General features: G+C 39.3%; 1 non-coding gene across 1 annotated transcript; it reads left to right on the top strand.

The window, feature by feature from the left end:
* The first annotated feature begins 6,780 nt into the window (after positions 1-6,780).
* On the top strand, positions 6,781-6,934 carry LOC118887558. Its single transcript, XR_005018037.1, has one exon. It is a non-coding gene; the product is annotated as a small nucleolar RNA SNORA57 (small nucleolar RNA).
* Positions 6,935-10,921: the final 3,987 nt, after the last annotated feature.

Raw genomic sequence — 10,921 nt, 5'->3', positions numbered from 1 at the left:
TACATGTAGTTTGTAAAATGTACAGAAAAATAGAAAGTAAAAGGAAATAGAGAGGAAATGACTAAAGTTTTATTTGCTTTCTTAAAGGTACAAAATCATTTTTGTTCTCCCTATAATTGAATAAATGTCACTGTGTTTTTAAATTATTTGTTAATAATTTGTGATGCAGAGATTCACAAGTATGTTTCTAACTTCACTGTCTTTTGAAAATAGGTTTTAATTGTCATCATAGCCGAAGAAGATATTCACAAAGTTACATAGTACCAAATGCACCAAAAATGCATTACTGAATCCTATTATTCATTTTCATCCACCAATTGTGCAAAATGTTTTTTTTTTACAATTAATCTTTTATTTATTTATTTATGGCTGCACTGGGTCTTCGTTGCTGCGTGCGGGCTTTCTCTAGTTGCAGCGAGCAGGGGCTACTCTTTGTTGCGGTGCATGGGCTTCTCGTGGTGGCTTCCCTTGTTGCGGAGCATGGGCTCTAGGTGCGTGGGCTTCAGTAGTTGTGGCTCGCGGTTCTCGAGCGCAGGCTCAGTAATTGTGGTGCATGGGCTTTGTTGCTCCGCAGCATGTGGGATCTCCCCGGACCAGGACTCCAACCAGTGTCCCCTGCATTGGCAGGCGGATTCTTAACCACTGCACCACGAGGGAAGTCCCATCAAAGAGTTATTCTTGCAAGCTCATTGAAAGATATTTTAAGTCTATATCTGGAATATTAATAGGTTAGAAGATTGTTTCCAAATTTTTTTAAGCATGCAAATATAAATTTTTCATAGGCAATGATACAGTTGTATTAATTTCAGGAATAAAATAATAATGGAAACATTTCCAAGCATTTCAAGTAAAATGCTCTCTCAATAAAAAGTGTTTATTTGCAAAAGCAGTTACTTTTTCATTCATTGTTAACACCATCTTTTCCTTAAAGGTACTGGTTAAATAAATGTATTTATTATTTGAATATCTGCTAGGTAGCACAGTATTGAAAGTCACTTGTCATAACAGAAAAGGTCCGGAATTTTGGAACACCAGTCTTTTTGTAAGAGAATAAGTAATTCATCTTTAAATTGACAATTCTTTTAACTCCTTTACCCTCAAGTGACCCGTGAACCTGTTTGATTCAATTGATTTTTACTGTTGCTCCCCATCTCATTATAATATTATAAAGGTTCTACCACTTAAAAATTTCAGGGGTTTGTTTTTGTTTTTATGAAAATGCTCTTAACAATGACACCCTAGAGCACACAAATTCCTCACAGGAGATTTCTCTTACCATTATGACACAACTTGTGTACAGACAAGTGTGGCTACCAGCATGAATCGATACATTAGATATCAGTAAAGTTTAATTTTTTTAAAGAAAAATAAATAGAAATTGTAATATTTTTTCTGTATCCTAAGGCAGCATCTAATGTACACTCAGGAAAGAGCACAGGTACCCCCTTTGGAGGCCACTGTAGTAAAACATTGCTCTGACCCTGTGCCTCTCCTGCCAGGAGGTCAACGTCAGCAACGCACTGTTTGGCCTGAGCCAGTCTTTCTACTGGGCACAGTCTGACCTTAGCAACTTAGTTGCCAGTTATGGTTTTCTCGCCTTGTGTCCTTATTCGTCAATGCTTGTGTTTGAGTCCCGGATTTAAAATAAATAGATGATCGATAGATAGACAGATAGGTAAATAGATAAAGTAATAACAACAACAATAATAGCAAATACTACAGAGCTTACTCCTTGCCTAGTATTTTTCTGCGTGCTTAACATACATTTATGTAATCCTCGTAATCTCTAAAATAATATTATTATCCCCATTTTACAGAAGATAAAACTGAGACACAGAGATTATACAACTTCCCCAAAGTCACTGACTAGTAAATGGTAGAGGTGGGTGGGTTGGAGTCTAGGCAGTTTAACTCCAGAGCCTGTGCTTATAGCACTTCATTGTTCTGCCCTGTCTCATGCCAACTTGTCATGGCTAATTGTAACAGGGGTGGAGAGGCATTGCTAAGTCAGACAGCTTTCAGCCAATATCATGGCCAATCCCAAGTTCAATATGAGACAGTGTTGCTTCTGAGTGGATCAGATACTCAAGTTCAGAAACACTGGCACTGGTTGGGGGTTGAAATATGAAAAAAAACTGGGAGCCAGAAATGGTTCAAAAGCTAGAGTGAAAAACAGAGACTGTGGTTGAGTCCAAGGAAAAGGATCTGGTTGCCAAGGAATAGAGTGACAGAGAAATACGAACAATAGCCACCCGTTGTTCATGCTTACTATGTCCCAAACACTGTCTTATTCTCCTTATGTTCATTGTCCCTTTAACTCTTACAGTGGCCCTGTAAAGAAGGTACTGTTATGCCTTCAATTTCTAGACAAAGAAACTGAGGCTTAGAAAAACGAAGCCATTTTCCTAAGCCCCATGGCTAAACTAAGTGGCTCAGCCAGGATTTGAACCTAGGTATGTCTGAATTACGTATGCTAAAGGATGGTTTGGTGTGGAGGAGTGCTCCAACCACTGTCTCTCCATAATTTCTATTAGTTTGCCCAAAGCTACCTCAAATACCTCAAATCACAGTGCACCATATTTCCAAAATTTAAAAAAGGATTAGTAGTAGATTGGTTCAAGATGGCGGAGTAGAAGGACGTGCTCTCACTCCCTCTTGCGAGAACACCAGAATCACAACTAACTGCTGAACAATCATCAACAGGAAGACACTGGAACTCACCAAAAAAGATACCCCACATCCAAAGACAAAGGAGAAGCCACAATGAGATGGTAGGAGGGGCACAATCACAATAAAATCACATCCCATAACTGCTGAGTGGGTGACTCACAAACTGGAGAACACTTACACCACAGAAGTCCACCCATTGGAGTGAAGGTTCTGAGCCCCATGTAAGGCTTCTGAACCTGGGGGTCCGGCCACCGGAGGAGGAATTCCTAGAGAATCAGACTTTGAAGTCTAGCGGGATGTGATTGCAGAACTTCAACGGGACTGGGGGAAACAGAGACTCCACTCTTGGAGGGCACACACAAAGTACTGTGCACATCGGGACCCAGGGGAAGGAGCAGTGACCCCACAGGAGACTGAACCAGACCTACCTGCTAATGTTGGAGGGTCTCCTGCAGAAGGCAGGGCATGGCTCTGTCTCATGGTGAGGAAAGGACACTGGCAGCAGAAGAACTGGGAAGTACTCCTTGGCGTGAGCCCTCCCAGAGTCTGCCATTAGCCCCACCAAAGAGCCCGGGTAGGCTCCAGTGTTGGGCCACCTCAGGCCAAACAACCAACAGGGAGGGAACCCAGCCCCAACCCATCAAGCAGACAAGCAGATTAAAGTTTTACTGAACTTCTGCCCACCAGAGCAACAGCCAGCTCTACCCTCCACCAGTCCCACCCATCAGGAAACTTGCACAAGCTTCTTAGATAGTCTCATCCACCAAAGGGCAGACAGCAGAAGCAAGAACTACAATCCTGCAGCCTGTGGAACAAAAACCACATTCACAGAAAGACAGACAAGATGAAAAGGCAGAGGTTATGTACCAGATGAAGGAACAAGATAAAACCCAGAAAAACAACTAAATGAAGTGGAGATAGGCAACCTTCCAGAAAAAGAATTCAGAATAATGATAGGGACGATGATCCAGGACCTCAGAAGAAGAATGGAGGCAAAGATCGAAAGGATGCAAGAAATGTTCAATAAAGATCTAGAAGAATTAAAGAACAAACAAACAGAGATGAACAATACAATAACTGAATGAAAAATACACTAGAAGGAATCAATAGCAGAATAACTGAGGCAGAAGAACAGATTAGTGACCTGGAAGACAGAATGGTGGGAATTCACTGCTGCGGAACAGAATAAAGAAAAAAGAAATAAAAAGAAATGAAGACAGCCTAAGAGACCATCTGAGACACATTAAATGTACAACATTCACATTATAGGGGTCCCAGGAGGAGAAGAGGGAGAGAAAGGACCCGAGAAAATATTTGGAGAGATTATAGTAAAAAACTTCCCTAACATGGGAAAGGAAATAGCCACCCAAGTCCAGGAAGCACAGAGAGTCCCATACAGGATAAACCTAAGGAGAAACATGCCAAGACACATAGTAATCAAATTGGCAAAAATTAAAGACAAAGAAAAATTATTGAAAGCAGCAAGGGAAAAATGACAAATAACATACAAGGGAACTCCCATAAGGTTAACAGCTGATTTCTCAGCAGAAACTCTACAAGCCAGAGGGAGTGGCATGATATACTTAAAGTGATGAAAGGGAAGAATCTACAACCAAGATTACTCTACCTGGCAAGGATCTCATTCAGATTCGATGGAGAAATCAAAAGCTTTACAGACAAGCAAAAGCTAAGAGAATTCAGCACCACCAAACCAGCTCTACAACAAATGCTAAAGGAACTTCTCTAAGTGGGAAACACAAGAGAAGAAAAGGACCTACAAAACCAAACCCAAAACAATTAAGAAAATGGTCATAGGAACATACATATCGACAATTACCTTAAACGTGAAGGATTAAAGGCTCCAACCAAAAGACACAGGCTCACTGAATGGATACAAAAACAAGACCCATATATATGCTGTCTACAAGAGACCCACTTCAGATCTAGGGACACATACAGGCTGAAAGTGAGGGGATGGAAAAAGATATTCCATGCAAATGGAAATCAAAGGAAGCTGGAGTAGCAATACTCATATCAGAAAAAAATAGACTTTAAAATAAAGAATGTTACAAGAGACAAGGGAGGACACTACATAATGATCAAAGGATCAATCCAAGAAGAAGATATAACAATTATAAATATATATGCACCCAACATAGGAGCACCTCAAAACATAAGGCAACTGCTAACAGCTATAAAAGAGGAAATCGACAGGAACACAATAATAGTGGGGGATTTTAATATCTCACTTACACCAATGGACAGATCATCCAAACAGTATATTAATAAGGAAACACAAGCTTTAAATGACACAATAGACCAGATAGATTTAATTGATATTTATAAGACATTCCATCCAAAAACCACAGATTACACTTTCTTCTCAAGTGCGCACAGAAAATTCTCCAAGATAGATCACATCTTGGGTCACAAATCAAGCCTCAGTAAATTTAAGAAAATTGAAATCATATCAAGCATCTTTTCTGACCACAACGTTATGAGATTAGAAATCAATTACAGGGAAAAAACATAAAAAACACAAACACATGGAGGCTAAACAATACGTTACTAAATAACCAAGAGATCACTGAAGAAATCAAAGAGGAAATCAAAAAATACCTAGAGACAAATGACAATGAAAACACGACGATCCAAAACCTATGGGATGCAGCAAAAGCAGTTCTAAGAGGGAAGTTTATAGCTATACAAGCCTAACTCAAGAAACAAGAAAAATCTCAAATAAACAATCTAACCTTACACCTAAAGGAACTAGAGAAAGAACAAACAAAACCCAAAGTTAGCAGAAGGAAAGAAATCATAAAGATCAGAGCAGAAATAAATGAAATAGAAACAAAGAAAACAATAGCAAAGATCAATAAAACTAAAAGCTGGTTCTTTGAGAAGATAAACAAAATTGATAAACCATTAGTCAGAGTCATCAAGAAAAAGAGGGAGAGGACTCAATTCAATAAAATTAGAAATGAAAAAGAAGTTACAACAGACACTGCAGAAATACAAAGCATCCTAAGAGACTACTACAAGCAACTCTATGCCAATAAAATGGACAACCTGGAAGAAACGGACAAATTCTTAGAGAGGTATAACCTTCCAAGACTGAACCAGGAAGAAATAGAAAATGTGAACAAACCAATCACAAGTAATGAAATTGAAACTGTGATTAAAAATCTTCCAACAAACAAAAGTCCAGGACCAGCTGGCTTCACAGGTGAATTCTATCAAACATTTAGAGAAGAGCTAACACCCATCCTTCTCAAACTCTTCCAAACAATTGCAGAGGAAGGAACACTCCCAAACTCATTCTATGAGGCCACCATCACCTTGATATCAAAACCAGACAAAGATACTACAAAAAAAGAAAATTACAGACCAATATCACTGATGAATATAGATGCAAAAATCCTCCACAAAATACTAGCAAACAGAATCCAACAACACATTAAAAGGATCGTACACCATGATCAAGTGGGATTTATCCCAGGGATGCAAGGATTCTTCAATATACACAAATCAATCAGTGTGACACACCATATTAACAAACTGAAGAATAAAAACCATATGATCATCTCAATAGATGCAGAAAAAGCTTTTGACAAAATTCAACACCCATTTATGATAAAAACTCTCCAGAAAGTGGGCATAGAGGGAACCTACCTCAACATAATAAAGCCCATATATGACAAACCCACAGCAAACATCATTCTCAATGGTGAAAAACTGAAAGCATTTCCCCTAAGATCAGGAACAAGACAAGGATGTCCCCTCTCACCACTACTATTCAACATAGTTTTGGAAGTCCTAGCCACGGCAGTCAGAGAAGAAAAAGAAATAAAAGGAATACAAATTGGAAAAGAAGAAGTAAAACTGTCACTGTTTGCAGATGACATGATACTATACATAGAGAATCCTAAAGATGTCACCAGAAAACTGCTAGAGCTAATCAATGAATTTGGTAAAGTAGCAGGATACAAAATTAATGCACAGAAATCTCTTGCATTCCTATGACACAAGAAAAAAATAAGTAAATTAGACTTATTCAAAATTTTTAAAATTTGTGCTTCAAAGGACAGTATCAAGAAAGTGAAAAGGCACCCTTCATTTCTTGGCAGGGAGGGGGCTTGCGGTCCTGGTCCCCGTAATGCAGGGAGTAGAGGGAAAGAGGTAAGGCTCTGGCCCCCTTGGCATCATGTCTTCGGTACCGGCGGCTTCTAGTCTGCCGGTTCTATCCTCAAGAGCCAGGACATGGGGGAAAAAAGAAACAGAAAAAAATATAAATAAATACATAAAAATAAATGAATAAAAAAGAAAGTGAAAAGACAACCCACAAAGTATTTGCAAATCATATATCTGATAAGGGATTTGTATTTAGGATATATAAAGAATCTAACAACTCAAAAATAAGAAGAAAAATAACTCAGTGAAAATTTGGCAAAAGACTTGAATAGACATTTTTTCAAAGAACAAGTGCAAATGGCCAATAAGAACATGAAAATATGCTCAGTATTATTACTCATTAGGGCAATGCAAATGAAAACCACAATGAAATTGCTAAAAGGTACCGAGTTTCTTTTGGAGATGATGAAAATGTTCCAAAACTGATTGTAGTGATGGTTGCACAACTGTGAATGTACTAAAACCCATGGAATTGTACACTTTAAATTGGTGAATTGTATGCAGGTGAATTATATCTTAATAAAGCCATCACCGAAAACCCACAATGAGATGCCACTTTACACCTACTAGGATGACTAAAATAGAAAAGACAGACAATAACAAACGATGACAAGTATATCAAAACATTGCAACACTCATACGTGGCTGGTGGGTTCATAAAATGATGCAGTCACTTTGAAAGTTCCTCAAAGTGTTAAACATAGAGTTACCATATGACCCAGCAATTCCCCTCCTCGGTATATACCCAAGAGAAATGGAAACATAGTCCACACAAAAACCTGTACGTGAATATTCATAGAAGCATTATTCACAATAGCTAAAAAGTGGAAACAATCTAATTGTGCATGAACTGATGAATGAATAAGCAAAATGTGGTATATCCATACAATGGAATAATATTTGACCATCAAAAGAAATGAAGTCCTGTTACATGCTACACCACAGATGAATTTTGAAACCATCATGCTAAGTAAAAGAGGTCAGACATAAAAGACCACATATTGTGCGATTACATTTATAAGAAATGTCCAGAATAAGCAAATCCATAGAGACAGAATGTAGATTAGTGGTTTTCAGGGACTGGAGGGAAGGGGGAAATAGGCAGTGACTACTAAGAGGCACAGGGTTTTTTTTGGAGTGATGAAAATATCCTAAAATTAGATAGTGGTGGTTGCACAACACTATGAATATTCTGAAAACCACTGAATTGCACACTTTAAAAGGGCAAATTTTATGTGAACTATATATCAATAAACCTATTATTAAAGTTTTTTTAAACAAATCATTAATATGGTAATGTGATACCATAAATCAGAGTAGCATTATAAACTCAAATAGTGAACAGGACTCTAGTGAAAATATAGAGTATGATTCTGTGTGTTACAGAATAAGCATCTGAAAATACGATTAAATTGCACAAGTAAGCAAAAGATAACAGTGCAAATAGTAAAAGGGATGATGAGTATCTGAAAATTGGATATTACTGGGCTAGCAAGTTATTCATCTCTATTCCTCAGTGTATTATTTATTATGAACTTGTTCACATATGAGCATAAAGCTACCCTTGATTTTTTATTGTAATTTTCAAACAAAAGTGACCTGCCTAGTAAAGAAATAATATTTTTCTAGAATAAGAACACAACAATAGGGCTTCCCTGGTGGCGCAGTGGTTGAGGGTCTGCCTGCCAGTGCAGGGGACACGGGTTCGAGCCCTGGTCTGGGAAGATCCCACATGCCACGGGGCAACTGGGCCCGTGAGCCACAGTTGCTGAGCCTGCGCGTCTGGAGCCTGTGCTCCGCAACAAGAGAGGCCACGACAGTGAGAGGCCCGCGCACCGCGATGAAGAGTGGCCCCCGCTTGCCGCAACTAGAGAAAGCCCTCGCACAGAAACGAAGACCCAACACAGCCAAAAATAAATAAATTAATTAATTAATTAAAAAGAAAGAAAAAAAAGAAAGAGGAGCGTGAAGCATCTTCGTTTAAAAAAAAAAAAAAAAGAACAAAACAATACTTTCCAAATTGAAGAATTTTGTTTCTAAAGGCAGACAGAAAATATCAAAACTATAGCAACATCATTGCTATAGTAATGAAATCTACCCTTCTTCAGCAAAATAAGGCTGTAAATCATTCTATTGCCAAATAGGTATAAATCCAATTACAAAGCTAATGACACATTTTATGCTTGAAGAGATAGTGAACAAAAGTCCTTTATAAAGTCTAGGCAATTGCAAAAATCCAATGGCATACAACGTGAAAGAGCAATTACTATCATGTGTGCATCCTGTAAGCTATTTCCCATTGCATAGGAAGGAAATGGCTGATATGCTATGTACAAATCAGCCCTTGACATACGTGTGCTACATATATGAGGGGAAAATGCTCCATGACATTTAATTCTATTTATCACTACAGATGCATGCTATGGGAGAAGAAATTTTTCATCTACAAAAATTATTTTCTGAGAAAATATATGTTGGAGTCGGTACTGATGGAAACCTGGCCATATGTTTAGCAAAGAAAGGTTGCACTTGAATGCCAATCTTCTGCTTCATTCCTAGAGAATGATTAGCAGACAACATGCACCCTGACCTTGAATCAAGGATGAAGGAAAGAGTGAAGATCGCAAATATGCTCAGGTCACAACCACTGAGTGAATGTCTTTTTAGTGAGAAGAAACAAGATACTGATTTTCTAAGTGGAGACATGTTGTCTGCTGAAGAAAGTCACTCCCACACATTTTTTTAAATAAAGGAAGGGATTTTTGGTATTTTTTTGTGACACTCATAGTGCCTGCAGAGACATTTCTCTATTTTCAAGTAGGTTATCTCGGCTCTGTGTTCACAGTCTTGCATGGCCTGAACCTGTCACTTCAAGATGGATATAGCAACAAGTTTTAAGTTGAAAATAAACCAGCAGAATTTCTTAAGAAGATATAAACAAGCTGAATTAATTATTTATTGCTACATAACAACTTATCCCCAAACTCAGCAGTATAAAACAACAAACATTTATGATCTCACAGTTTCTGTGGGGCAAGAATCTGGGTGCAGGTTAGCTGGGTGCCTCTGGCTCAGGGTTCCTCGCAAGGCAGTGGTCAAGCTATTGGCTGGAGCTGCAGTTGTCTCAAGGCTCGACTGGAGAAGGATCCATTTCCAAGCTCACTTGGGCGGCTGTTGGCAGGACTCAGTCATCCCTGGCTGTTGGCTGGAGATGGCAGTTCGTCCACTGCCACGTGCCCCTCCACCCACCCCGAGGCCATCTCACAACATGGCAGCTGGCTTCCCTCAGAGTAAGTAAGAGAGTAAGAGAAGGCCAGCAAGACGGAAGCCACAGTCTTTTTGTAACCTAATCTCAGAAGTGACATCCATCCCTTCTGCCCTAATCTATTTGTTAGAAATGAGTCAGTAGGTCCTGCCCATGCATAAGGAGAGGAGATTGCACACAGGTATGGAGACCAGGAGGTAGGGATCATGAGGGCCGTCTCAGAGGCTGCCCTGCCACAGTAGCCATATACTTCGTGGGTGTGGTTTTACTTGGACCAGGTGTCACACAATTCACCATGTCTTGGTCAGTGCAGCTCTCTACTCCTCCATTTGGCATGGGCTGAATTCTCAGTGTTCTGTGATCCAGGAGGCCAAAACTTGACCAGCCATGTCAGTTGCTGAAGATGGGTGTAAGGTCTAAATCAAAACCTCATTTAGAAGTCCAGTGTCTGTGGGTACACGTGTATTATAGAGCTGGTGGGTATTCCCCCGCCCCCTTCAGCTGGCATGGCTGTTTGGTGGGAGAGGTCTAAACCTATTGTTCTTCCTTCCCATGGCAGGGATAAAGGTTGTCTTCAGTTAGCATGCCATTTCAGCTGGGATACATTGAGAAATGGATTCATCCTAGTTCCTCAAATAGGGTTGGTCTGACCTGACTGAATCAGCAATAGAGTGGGTTTGACCTGAGAGGATTCTCCATCGTTATGGATTGGGAGTAGGCTTTCAAACTTTAGGCATTTTTTTGTTTCGGCCAGTCAACCCAAATAAGTGTGACTTGAATTAGGGCAGTGAGTCT

Source organism: Balaenoptera musculus, chromosome 20 (genome assembly GCF_009873245.2).
Source record: "Balaenoptera musculus isolate JJ_BM4_2016_0621 chromosome 20, mBalMus1.pri.v3, whole genome shotgun sequence".
Lineage (NCBI taxonomy): Eukaryota > Metazoa > Chordata > Mammalia > Artiodactyla > Balaenopteridae > Balaenoptera > Balaenoptera musculus.
Note: the sequence above shows the minus strand (reverse complement) of the source record. Positions and strands in the feature narration are given on the sequence as shown.